Source organism: Malania oleifera, chromosome 11, assembly GCF_029873635.1.
Source record: "Malania oleifera isolate guangnan ecotype guangnan chromosome 11, ASM2987363v1, whole genome shotgun sequence".
In the NCBI taxonomy this organism is placed as follows: domain Eukaryota; kingdom Viridiplantae; phylum Streptophyta; class Magnoliopsida; order Santalales; family Ximeniaceae; genus Malania; species Malania oleifera.
The window spans coordinates 18,680,935-18,694,165 of NC_080427.1; the positions used below are offsets into that span (position 1 = coordinate 18,680,935).

At 41.5% G+C, this 13,231-nt stretch overlaps 1 pseudogene; it reads left to right on the forward strand.

The window, feature by feature from the left end:
• The first annotated feature begins 560 nt into the window (after positions 1–560).
• The window catches only part of LOC131167416 (heat shock protein 81-1-like), a 44,370-nt pseudogene continuing 31,699 nt past the window's right edge, over positions 561–13,231 (forward strand).

Sequence of the window (13,231 nt, forward strand, 5' to 3'; positions counted from 1 at the left end):
CAATATTATTTCAGTACAAACTCTTTTAAGCAAGTTCATTATTCTTATGCTCCAATACCACACCTTGTCGTATAGCATTGTCCTTTTTAAATATTTAATGTGTAATAACAAGATAATAAAATGAATTAAGTGGTATCATGTAATCATTTTAAATGAGATCTTCTTATTTATTATGGGACAAAATCATATCTTAACATACAAAATAATTAATAAGGAAATCAGACTTATCACACATTAAAAATTGGAGGAGTGCAACTCCACCACACATTTGGTAGATTAAGAGTAATTATTTTGGCTTTAGGAATTTTCCATCTAGTGCCAATATTATGCATGCATGGTTGCAATGTTAGTCATGATAAACAAATGCTTAGGAGATGCGTATCAAATGCTTCGGAAGGATCTAGAAGTATCGAAACTCCCCCAACAAACCCGAAACTACCGTTCACAGAATCAGATCAGCACTCAGTATTCCTTCTTCACCTTTATATAACCCTACCTCCGCTCAGCTCAGCTCCTCCATCTTTACCCTGTCCCTTGTGGTAGCTCCTTTGTAGGGTTTGTCCATCCAGCCATCGCGCATTCTCTCATCTGATGGCGGAGACGGAGACATTCGCGTTCCAGGCGGAGATCGACCAGCTCCTTAGTCTCATCATCAACACTTTCTACAGCAACAAGGAGATCTTCCTCCGCGAACTCATCGGTAATTCCTCCGATGTACGTTTCCCATACTCGCACTTAAATTATTATACTTCTCTCCAGTTTTTTTTTTTTTTTCTAGAACTATTGTTGCTGTTATGATGGTGGTGCTTGTATTCATGATGGTTGCGGAATAGCTCTTTTGTGCAAACTTGAGGAGCGCTTGACAGAAATATTTGTGAACAATTGGTTCATTTTCTGCCCTAATTTTGTTTCTTGCAATGCTAAGTTAAATTTCCAACATGCGTATTCGATTTTTAAATATTTGTATATATTAAAGAATTTATCTTTTATGTTTCTCCCTTTAAGTGTTATTGGATATTGGTTATGATCATACAACGCCATGTATGCGCTGTTGGTTCAACATGGAACAACATTACCGGTAGCAGATGCAAAAATTTGTCCCCATGGGGCCGAAAATACATGCAGTGCGTTTGGTCCATTTTAAATGAACATGGGATTTGTCGTATGAAAATAAATAAATAAAGATGGGGTTTGGTTATTAAATGAAACCAATTTTAAGAATTATATATCTGCACATCAGATGTTTGAATTGAATTACACCCAATGTCTCATCTTATATGGCCTTGAACATGTAGGGTGTAGTACTGGTTAAAAATTTGTTTGGGGGCTGTAACAAGTAACATGAATATTGGTGCAAAAGATACTATATAGATTGGAGGCTTTTAGGCATTTTTCTGTTGTAAATTTTTTAGTGACAAATGACAACTAATCAAGTATTATTTACAATTCGTAACTACAATGAAGGCTCTGGACAAGATCCGATTTGAGAGCTTAACTGAAAAGAGCAAGCTGGATGCACAACCTGAGCTCTTCATCCGTATTGTCCCTGACAAGACAAATAACACACTCTCGATCATTGACAGTGGAGTTGGAATGACAAAGGCTGGTGAGTGGTGGTTCCCAATTTTTTTCATAGGCCTGACTTCAGTTCCATCATCGGTTCAAACTTTGTTGTTTCTTTAAAATCTATTTTCCTGATTCATTATATTTCCAATGCATTTTCGGATCTGGCGAACAATCTTGGCACCATTGCTAGATCTGGAACCAAGGAGTTCATGGAAGCATTGGCTGCAGGTGCTGATGTAAGAATGATTGGGCAGTTTGGAGTTGGGTTTTACTCGGCCTATTTGGTTGCTGAGAAGGTTATTGTCACCACCAAGCACAATGATGATGAACAGTACATTTGGGAATCTCAGGCTGGTGGTTCCTTTACCATTGCTAGGGACTCCCCTGGGGATCTCATCAAGAAGCATTCTTGAGTTCATCAGTTATCCTATTTCTTTTTGGACAGAGAAGACTATAGAGAAGGCGATTTCTGATGATGAGGATGAAGAACGAAGAAGAAGGATGAAGAAGGAAAAGTTGAGGAGATTGATGAAGAGAAAGAGAAGGAAGAAAAGAAAAAAAAGAAGATCAAGGAAATGTCACACGAGTGGGCTGTGGTGAACAAGCGGAAGCCCATCTGGATGAGGAAACCAGAGGACATCTCCAAAGAAGAGTATGCTGCATTTTACAAGAGTCTGACTAATGATTGGGAGGAGCATCTGGCTGTGAAGCATTTCTCGGTGGAGGGGCAGCTTGAGTTCAAGGCAGTACTTTTTGTCCCCAAGAGAGTACCCTTTGACCTCTTCGACACAAGGAAAAAGCTCGACAACATTAAGCTTTATGTCCGTCTTGTATTCATCATGGATAATTGTGAGGAGTTGATACCCGAATACCTGAGCTTTGTAAAGGGTAATGTGATGGATCCATACCCAGTTAGAGCAGACGGCTGCTGCTCCTTCAACATCTACAGCGCCGGCTGCTCCTCCGTCACCTTTTGCTGCTCCACCTACTCTGCCGGATATGTTGACATTAAGCCACCGGCCATTGAATTTTTTGCTCCCCCTTGTATATATATATATATATATATATATGTGTGTGTGTGTGTGTGTGTGTGTGTGTGTGTGTGTGTGGAGTTGTGATATGTGAAGAGTGAAGTGAGTGTGGTGTGTTGCAGCTTGCATAAAGAGAGTTGAGTGATTGTATCCTCCTCCTCCTCTGTATTTTTCCCACTATATAGTAATCTCTCGCTCCCGTGGACGTAGGCCAGAATTTGGCCGAACCACGTAACTCTGGTGTCAATTTTGGTATGTGTGTGCTTTATTTATTTTTATCTATTAATTACTTGATCTGTAAAACCCCAACAAAGTGGTATTAGAGCCAGGTTGTTGGAGTAGAATTTCAGATCGGAGAAATTTCCCAGATTTTGATCCTTTGTCCAGTAGCTCAAAATTTAATTTTGAGGCTACCAACGAACTCCACTCATCAAGATGAAGCAAACGGTGTCAATCGGAGCTCCAAACAGCATCAGAAGACGTCGCACGGGCCCACACGAGCCACCAACGTCCAGGGGACGTTTCCACGCGCCCACACGCGCCGGCTACTCTTCGGGAAGTAGCGTCACCCGCTTTCACGCGCCGGCGAACGTCCCGCGCACATTCGCAGGAGGAAGACAACGCCACGTCAGTGCCACATCGCCGGGACCCGCGCCGCGTCAGCGTCCAGTCAGCCTGACGCGTTAGCGCCACGTCGCCAACCACGTCAGCGGCCATGTCATCTGGGACCCGCGCCAGTCAACGACACGTGGCGCCTAGTCAGCAACCCAGACAGCGCCACGTCAGCAGTTGAGTCACCTGCCACGTCATCTCGGGTCCCACGCCACGTCAGCAGTGGACCCCACAGTGGGCCCAAACGCCAAGTCAGCATAAGTTGACCAATTTTGACCGAAGTTTGACCAGGCTTTTCAAGGCCATTCCAGGTCCGTTTTTTAAACAACTTAAGCCATTTTCAGGGTTTTCGACCATTTTGGACGCAACCGTATATTCAATTTCTCAAGATTCTGTACCAATTTTTCTGTACAAGCAAGTTAGTGCTTAAAATCAATGGAGGAGTCAGACTCGGGTACTATGATCAAGCTCACAGCCTCCAATTACCCTCTGTGGAGGTCTCGGATGGAGGATCTCCTTAATTGTAAGGATCTAGCAGACCCTTTGGATTATAAAGGTATGAAACCAAATTCCGTCAAAGATGATGATTGGAGAAGAATGAATAGGAAGACAATTGGTCAAATCAGATAATGGATTGACCACAAGGTATATCATCACGTCGCACAAGAGACTGATGCTTATAGTCTTTGGGAGAAGCTGGAAAGCATGTACCAGGCCAAGACTGCCCGCAACAAAGCCATGTTAATGAGACGGCTTGTTAATCTAAAGTTAAAAAGCGGGACCTCTATAGCTGAACATACTAGTGAGTTCCAAAACCTAGTAAATCAGCTTTCATCTGTGAAGATGGATCTTGGCAATGAAGCAAAAGCATTGCTGCTTCTTAGCTCCTTACTAGACAGCTGGGAGACATTGGTTATTACTCTCAGCAATTCAGCTCTTGAGCAAACTTACCATGGCGATGGTAAAAGATGCCTTATTCAACGAAGAGGCCAGGAGAAAAGAAACAGGTGCAGATCAGTCACAAGCCTTTGTTACTGAAACCAGAGGCCGACCTCAAGAAAGTACCAGTACCAGAAGTCGAGGTAGAGGCAGAGGTAGAAGCAAATCTAGAGGAAGATCCCAGGATCGCGGCAGATTCAGTGATGGTAAAAATTGGCAGAGAGGGAAAATCTCTTGTTACTATTGTGGCATTGAAGGCCACATGAAGAAAGATTGTCGAAAATTTCGACGGGATCATGGTCAAAGCCGCCAGCAACAAAAGAAGGAGGAAGGTGAGAACTCGGTCACCTTAACTCAAGATATATCAGTTTCCTCAATTGATGAAGATGCATGTTGTCATATTGGGAACCACGACACTGAATGGGTGGTAGACACAGCAGCCTCCTACCATGCCACTCCCCACAAAGAATTCTTCACGATGTATAAATCTGGAGATTTAGGTACAGTAAAGATGGGGAACACTAGTTCTTCTCAGATCTTGGGAATCGGAGACGTGCAGATTGTGACCAATATTTGTTGCACCATAACACTAAAGGATGTGCGACATGTCCCAGACCTTCGGCTAAACCTTGTTTCTGGTGCAGCCCTTGATAAACAGGGCTATGAAAGCTACTTTGGGAAAGGTGCTTGGAAATTATCAAAAGGTAATTTGACAATAGCACGAGGACGCATTTGCTGCACATTGTACAAAACGCAGGTGAAGATTTGTACTGATGCCATCAATGCAGTGGAAGATGAAGCATCACCAAACCTATGGCACAAGAGACTCGGACACGTGGGAGAAAAAGGGCTCCTTACACTGGCGAAGAAGGCATTTATCAAAATCACAAAAGGTATTGCCTTAAACCCATGTGATCATTGCTTATTTGGGAAACAGCATAGAGTTTCATTTAGTTCCTCTATGAAGAGAAGGTCAAAGCCATTGAGTTTGGTACATTCTGATGTATGCGGACCCATTGAAGTAGAATCAATCGGCGGCAACAGGTATTTTGTTACCTTTATTGACGACGCTTCAAGGAAGGTGTGGGTATATTTTTTGAAAACAAAGGATCAGGTTTTTAAATATTTCAAGGAATTTCATGCTATGGTGGAGAGGCAAACAGGGAAGAAATTGAAGTACCTCCGGATAGACAATGGAGGCGAGTATACTTCCAACGAGTTCAGAGCATACTGTACTGAACGTGGTATTAGGCATGAAAAGACGGTCCCACGTACCCCACAACATAATGGTGTAGCTGAGAGAATGAATTGGACCATTATGGAGAGAGTTAGAAGCATGCTTAGTATGGCTAAATTACCTAAGCCATTCTGGGGGGAAGCTATTCGTGCCGCATGTTACCTTATTAACAGATCACCGTCAGCACCACTTAACTTTGGAATTCCAGAGAAAGAATGGACCAGAAGAAAAGTTTCTTACACTCATCTAAGAGTGTTTGGGTGCAAAGCTTTTGCATATATATCTAATGAGCAGAGGCAAAAGCTCGATGTGAAGTCCATTCCATGTATCTTTATTAGCTATGGAGATGATGAATTCGGCTACAGATTATGGGATCCAAAGAGGAAGTAGGTCATCAGATCGAGAGATGTGGTTTTCCATGAAAACTAGGTGTTTGAGGACTTTAAACCACAAACAAAGTCTAACCAGCCTAGTTCCAGTGCTCCAGTCATTGTAACGGATCCTACACCATCATATTCTCCCACAAACCATGGAGAATTACAGGATGATCCTTTGGAAACAGATGTAGACGGTGTTGAGCAAGGGGAGCAACAACCCCCTCCACCAGAAATTGCAGAATCATCACATCAGTCAGATGATGAAGTATATCCTCCTCCAGAAGAAGTTGAGCCCAGAAGATCTGAAAGAGGTCGTATTCTGATTTCGTCGAGAACATATCCAGAATCAGAATATCTTTTACTCACTGATGAGGGGGAGCTAGAAAGTTTCCAAGAGGTCCAGTCTCATACCGACAAAGTCAAATGGATAGAAGCTATGAAAGCAGAGGTGAATTCTTTACATAAGAATCAAACGTATGAACTGGTAAGACTTCCCAAAGGGAAGAGAGCACTAAGAAACAAATGGGTGTTCAAGCTTAAGAAAGATGATAGTGGAAAAATTGTGACGCATAAAGCCAGATTGGTCGTCAAAGGTTTCGAACAGAAGAAAGGTGTTGACTTTGACGAGATATTTTCGCCAGTAGTGAAAATGACAACAATTCGAGTCATACTCGGATTAGTAGCCAAGTTAAATCTAGAGTTTGAACAAATGGATGTGAAGACAACTTTCCTACATGGAGACTTGGAAGAAGACATCTACATGGAGCAACCAGAAGGTTTTGAAGTTCCAGGGAAAGAACATCTAGTCTGCAGGTTGAAGAAAAGTCTCTACGGTCTTAAGCAAGCACCGAGACAATGGTAGAGAAAATTTGACTCTTTCATGGTGAGTCACGGATACAAGAGGACTGCAGCAGATTAGTGTGCATATGTTCAGATATTTCCTGATGGTAATCTTGTCATCCTACTACTCTATGTTGATGACATGTTGATCATTGGTCAGGATGCAAGCAAGATCAACAAGTTAAAGATGGAGTTGTCTAAGTCTTTTGAAATGAAGGACTTAGGCCCAGCTCAGCAGATCCTAGGCATCAGGATCAGTCGCGACAGGAAAGCCAGAAAGTTATGGTTATCACAGGAAAAGTATATTGAACGGGTAATCAAAAAGTTCAACATGGAAAGTGCCAAGCCAGTAAGTACTCCACTGGCTAATCATTTCAAGTTAAGCAAGAAGTTGTCTCACTCATCAAGGGAAGAAATGTCAATAGTCCCATACTCATCAGTAGTTGGAAGCTTGATGTACGCAATGGTGTGTACGAGACCAGACATTGCCCACGCTGTAGGCGTTGTGAGCAGGTTTCTTTCCAATCCAGGAAAAGACCATTGGGAAGCTGTGAAATGGATTCTCAAGTACTTGAAAGGTACATCGGGATTATGCTTATGTTTCGGGGAAGTTGAACCAATCTTGGAGGGTTACACTGATGCAGACATGGCTGGTGATCTTGATGGAAGAAAGTCTACATCAGGTTTTTTGTTCACCTTTGCAGGGGGAGCTGTATCATGGCAGTCAAAATTGCAAAAGTGTGTTGCCCTATCCACAACAGAAGCAGAATATATTGCCGCAGCGGAAGCTGGGAAGGAGATGTTGTGGGTAAAACGGTTTCTTCAAGAGTTAGGAGTCAAACAGGAAGAATACAAGGTACATTGTGATAGTCAGAGTGCATTGGACTTGAGCAAGAATTCAATGTATCATTCCCGAACAAAACATATTGACATTCGCTATCATTGGATACGCGAAGTGATGGAACAACAACTGTTGAAGTTAGTCAAAATTCATACTAAAGAGAATCCGGCAGACATGTTAACAAAGGGGGTAACTTATGAGAAGCTCCAGCTATGCAGGGATATAGCTGGGATGGACGTCAATTGAAGATTAACATATGATTCTCCTCCTATGGGTATATAGGGGGAGAATTGATGGATCCATACCCAGTCAGAGCAGACGGCTGCTGCTCCTTCAACATCTACGGCGCCGGCTGCTCCTCCGTCACCCTTTGCTGCTCCACCTACTCTACCAGACATGTTGACATTAAGCCACCGGCCGTTGAATTTTTTGCTCCCCCTTGTATATATATATATATATATATGTGTGTGTGTGTGGAGTTGTGATATGTGAAGAGTGAAGTGAGTGTGGTGTGTTGCAGCTTGCATAAAGAGAGTTGAGTGAGAGTTGAGTGATTGTATCCTCCTCCTCCTCTGTATTTTTCCCAGTATATAGTAATCTCTCGCTCCCGTGGACGTAGGCCGGAATTTGGCCGAACCACGTAACTCTGGTGTCAATTTTGGTATGTGTGTGCTTTATTTATTTTTATCTATTAATTACTTGATCTGTAAAACCCCAACATATTGTGGATTCCGAGGATCTTCCTATAAACATTTCCCGAGAAATGCTGCAGTAGAACAAGATCCTCAAGGTTATCCGTAAAAACCTCGTCAAGAAATGCATTGAACTCTTGTTTGAAATTGCAGAGAACAAGGAGGACTATGATAAGTTCTATGAGGCCTTCTCCAAGAACTTGAAGCTTGGCATTCGTGAGGACTCTAAAAACAAATTAAAGCTTGCTGAGTTGCTACGCTACAACTCCACCAAATGTGGGGATGAGTTGACCTGTAAGAATTTGACTCTGCTACTGGTAGTGGGGCTGAATTGCAATGAATCAGACAGAGAAGGAAAGAAGGGAATGTAGAACAAAGGGAAGATGAAATGGCAATGTAATTCTCTCGCCTACCACTGTGTTTGAATTAGCAAAGTATATATACAGCAAAAATGAAAGAATCAAAATCGTTAGAAGTGAACTACAAGAATAAAGGAAACAGTTATTGCTAACTAATCCCTGTAACAGAATGGAGAAAGAATAAAACAAATTAAATAAATGAAATAAAAACAAGAATTGTGCAGGTACGGTTATGCACAGCTGCCTGCATCAGGTTCAGGTTCCTTCATTCTTCAACAGCCCCCCACAAGGTGGAGAGTAGATGTATTCTACTCCCATCTTGGATAAGCATGAATAAAATGCCTGAGAACCTAAACTCTTTGTGAGAATGTCTGCCACTTGCAACTTGCTTTCCACATGTTTTGCTGAGATACAACCTTCTTGAATCTTGTCTCTAATCAAATGACAATCTATTTCTATATGCTTTGTCCTCTCATGAAATATGGGATTTGTGGCAATGTGTATAGCTGATTTGTTATCACAGAATAGGGAAGCTAACTGTGAGTGAGTAGTTTGCAGATCGCTGAGTAGATACCTCAGCCAAGTTAATTCACAGCTCACATTTGCCATCGCGCGATACTCTGCCTCTGCAGAAGACCTAGAGACCACACTTTGTTTCTTTGATTTCCAAGATACTAAGGATCTCCCAAGGAACACACAATAGACTGTCACAGATCTTCTAGTGTCTGGAAAAGCCCCCCAATCTGAATCACTAAAACCTCTAAGATGAATTTCTGAGTTCACTGGATAGAACAAACCCCATCCTAGTGATCCTTTGATGAACCACAGTGCCTTGTGGGTTGCCTGCAGGTGTGGCACCCTTGGATCCTTCATGAATTGGCTTAGAATTTGGACTGAGTAAGCTAATTCAAGCCTAGTTATTGTCAAATACAATAATCTACCGATCAATCTTCTATAAAGAGCAGGCTCAGGAAGTAATTCCCCTTCTTCTTTGGACAGTCTCACATTTTGATCCAAGGGAATCCTTGCTTGGCTGGAGCCAATGGTACCCGAGTCTCTTAGAATGTCCAAAGCGTATTTGCGTTGACATAGGTGAATCCCCCTTGCTGTTCTTGCCACTTCAATACCCAGAAAATACTTCAGCTTGCCAAGGTCTTTAATTTTGAATCGATCATCAAGAGACCTCTTCAATTGATCAATTTCATCCATGTTGTTTCCAGCAATGATTATATCATCTACATATACAAGAATGGTTGTGAAAGAGCCCTTAGCTGCCTTTGTGTACAAGCTGTAATCTGCTTTAGATTGAACATTTCCTTGGTGTGTGATGAAATTTGAAAGTTTTGAGTACCATTGACGTGAGGCCTGTTTGAGGCCATACAAACTTTTGTTTAACTTGCATACTTTTCTTCCATTTTCATTGGGATACCCCAGGGGCAATTCCATGTACACTTCCTCCTCCAAGTTCCCATGTAAGAAGGCATTATTGATATCTAATTGCTATAAGAACCACCCTCTTACTGCTGCAATTGCTAACAAGGTTCTCACAGTAAACATTTTTATCACTGGGGAGAAGGTTTCATGGTAATCCAACCCCTCATGCTATGTGTACCCTTTAGCAACAAGTCTGGCCTTATATCTTTCTATGCTACCATCAGCAAGAAATTTTATTTTGTAGACCCATTTACAGCCTATTGGTTCTTTGTTAGGAGGTAAATCCATAACAATCCAAGTGTCATTAAGTTCAAGGGCAGCAATTTCAGCCTTCATGGCTTCGACCCAGTTGGATGATGTACTTGCCTCTAGGTAGTTGTAAGCTCAGTGTGTGAAGTTATGGAGGTCACGAAAATCTTGTGAGGTGTAGACAATCTATCATAAGATATGGTGGCACTTAGAGGAGAAGGCTTACCTGATGAGATCTGGTCCTTTTGCTTGTCCAAGTTTTGAGATGGGGAAATGAAGGATGACTGCTGACATATGAAATCCTGCAAATGACTGGGTGCTCTCCTTGTTCTGGTCGATTTTCTGGGTAAGTTTGTATGGGTGTTGTTACCAACTTCTGTTTTTGGTCTAGAGTTGTTTTGGGAACTGATCTGTTCATTGCTTTGTGAATCAGATAATGCAGCAGGCATTTGTTCAACTTCTGGATTGACATAGGGGCTGACAGTGTCTATGGATTGGCTGTGAATGGGCAAAGTAGGAATGGAAATGACAGGGTTTTGAGTGAAGCTTAACTCATTTGGACTTGGTGGTGAATCGGTGTTGCTAAAACCAGCATTAGGATCACTGATTTTATTCGTTTCGAATGGAAATTTTTTTTCTTGAAACACGACATTTCGAGAGATGAAGATCTTCTTAGTGTCTGAATCCAGAAGTCTATATCCTTTTACTTCGAAAGGATAACCAATAAAAACAGATTTTCTGGCCCTTGGATCAAATTTTTGTCTTCCATTAACTAAAGTGATAGCAAAAGCCAAGCACCCAAAACCTTTAGATGGTCATAGCTGGGTTTCTTTTTGAACAAAACCTCAAAAGGACTTTTATGATTTAATAATGGAGATGGAGTTCTGTTAATGAGGTATACAGCCGTAAGAATGCAGTGGTTCCAATATCTTAATGAAATGCCACTTTGAAGTTTTAGGGCTCCTGCAACATTTAAAATATGTTGATGTTTTCTTTCAAAAGTGGCATTTTGTTGAGGTGTCTCCACACATGTCCTTTGGTGCAAGATTCCATGTTTTAGATAAAACTCTTTCATGTCAAACTCACCTCCATTATCACTTTGAAGGATTTTTACTTTTGTTTCAAATTGGGTTTCTATCATCACACAAAAATTTTGTAAATTGGTGCTTGCTTCTGATTTCAATTTCAACATATAAGCCCAGGTACACCTACTGAAATCATCCACAATAGTCAAAAAATACCTGCAACCATCATGACTACTTTCATTACATGGACCCCATATGTCACAATGTATCAGCTCAAAGCATTTTTTAGATTGATGTTGACTAGTTGGAAATGGTAGTTGGTGTTGTTTAGCTAACGGACAAATGAGACATAGGTTATCATCAGAAGATTTTGATATGTTGGTTTTGGTATCTGTGTCAAAGTAAGAGGAATGGCCTAATCTATAGTGCCAGAGGTCAAAGGGATCACTACTGTTGCTGATAGAAGCTAAGAGGCTAGTTTTGAGGTCATGTTTGGATAGAGCATCAGATAAGGCTGAAGGAGAGACTTCCTCTTGCAGCAAATGATAGAGTCCTTGCTTCACTTTACCCATCCCAGTTGTTGTCCAAGTTAGAAGGTCCTGAACATAACAGCAATCAAAAAAGAAAACAAAACAACAGTTTAGTTCTTGAGTCATTTTCTTTGCTGAGATTAGATTAAAAGAAAAACTGGGTACACAAAGAGCATTGTGCAATGTAAGATTCTTGGTGACCTTGGCTGTTCCTATATGAGTAACAGGAACAGTCTGACCATTTGGTAAAGCTACAGATAAGGAAATGCTACTCTGGATGAAATGAAATAAAGATTTGGAGCAGATCATATGGTCTATTGCTCCAGTGCCTATAATCCAAGGGATTTCTGAGACATTGCTGTATTTGGAAGTAAAAACAGAAGAACATAGAGATATACCAGAAATTTTGTGGTTATTTGTATCTGAGGATGAAGGTGTGAATATGACATGATTTGCCGAGGGAATGGAAGTTTGATTGCTTGAGATAGGTTTGAGAAGAGCCAGAAGTTGAGCATACTGCTCTGGTGTCAATGACATTTGAGATTTGTCTTTCAAAACCCCATGCTCAGAACCAACAGCTGCATTCACATTTGACAGATTTGTGACAGATCTGTATTTCTCTTGTCCTTTGTACCCTGCTGGGTATCCGTGTAATTTGTAGCATTTATCTGCTGTGTGGCCTGGCATTTGGCAATGAGAACATGTGAGTTTGTTTGGATTTGCTTTGAAACATCTCTCCAGAGAGTGCCCTGGTATCTTGCAGAAGGTACAATAATACCTATCCTTCCTCTGCATCCCAGCAGATTGTTTGCCGAAATTCCCTTTGCTCACCAAGGCCATAGAGTCACTCCCAAGGTTGTTTATAGAGATTTCCCTTTGCTTTTCTTCTTGCTGAATGATAGAGTAAACCTCATTTAGGCTGGGAAAGGGCTTGATCAGCAGTATCTGTGCTTTAATAGTTTTGTATATATCATTGAGCCCCATCAAGAATTTCATTACACAGTCCCTTTGCTGATTTTGAACGACAATCCTTAACCCTCCACAGGTACAGTTAGGAATTGATTCATAGTTGAGTAATTCATCAAGCAAGGTTTTGAGTTTAGAGAAGTAAATACTCACTGAGTCTTGATCTTGTTTGAGGTTTGTGATGCCCTGCTTCACCTCAAAAATTCTGGGAGCATTTTGCTGAGCAAAGTATTGCTCCAGCTCCAACCAAAGTTGATGCACAGTTTCTGCATATGTGGTGCTGGATTTGATATCAACCGTCATTGTGTTCTGCATCCACGTTATCACGATATCGTTGCACCTCAGCCAATGTTCCATTAGAGGATCATTGGGGTCAGAGGGTTCACAGATGGTACCATCAATGAATCCAAGTTTGTTCTTGATCCGCAAGGCCCTTTTCATGGATCTAGCCCAAGAATGGTAGTTGCTGCAGTCCAAAGTGTGTGTGACAAGCATGGCACCTGAACCATCGCTACTGCCAATAAAATAGGGAC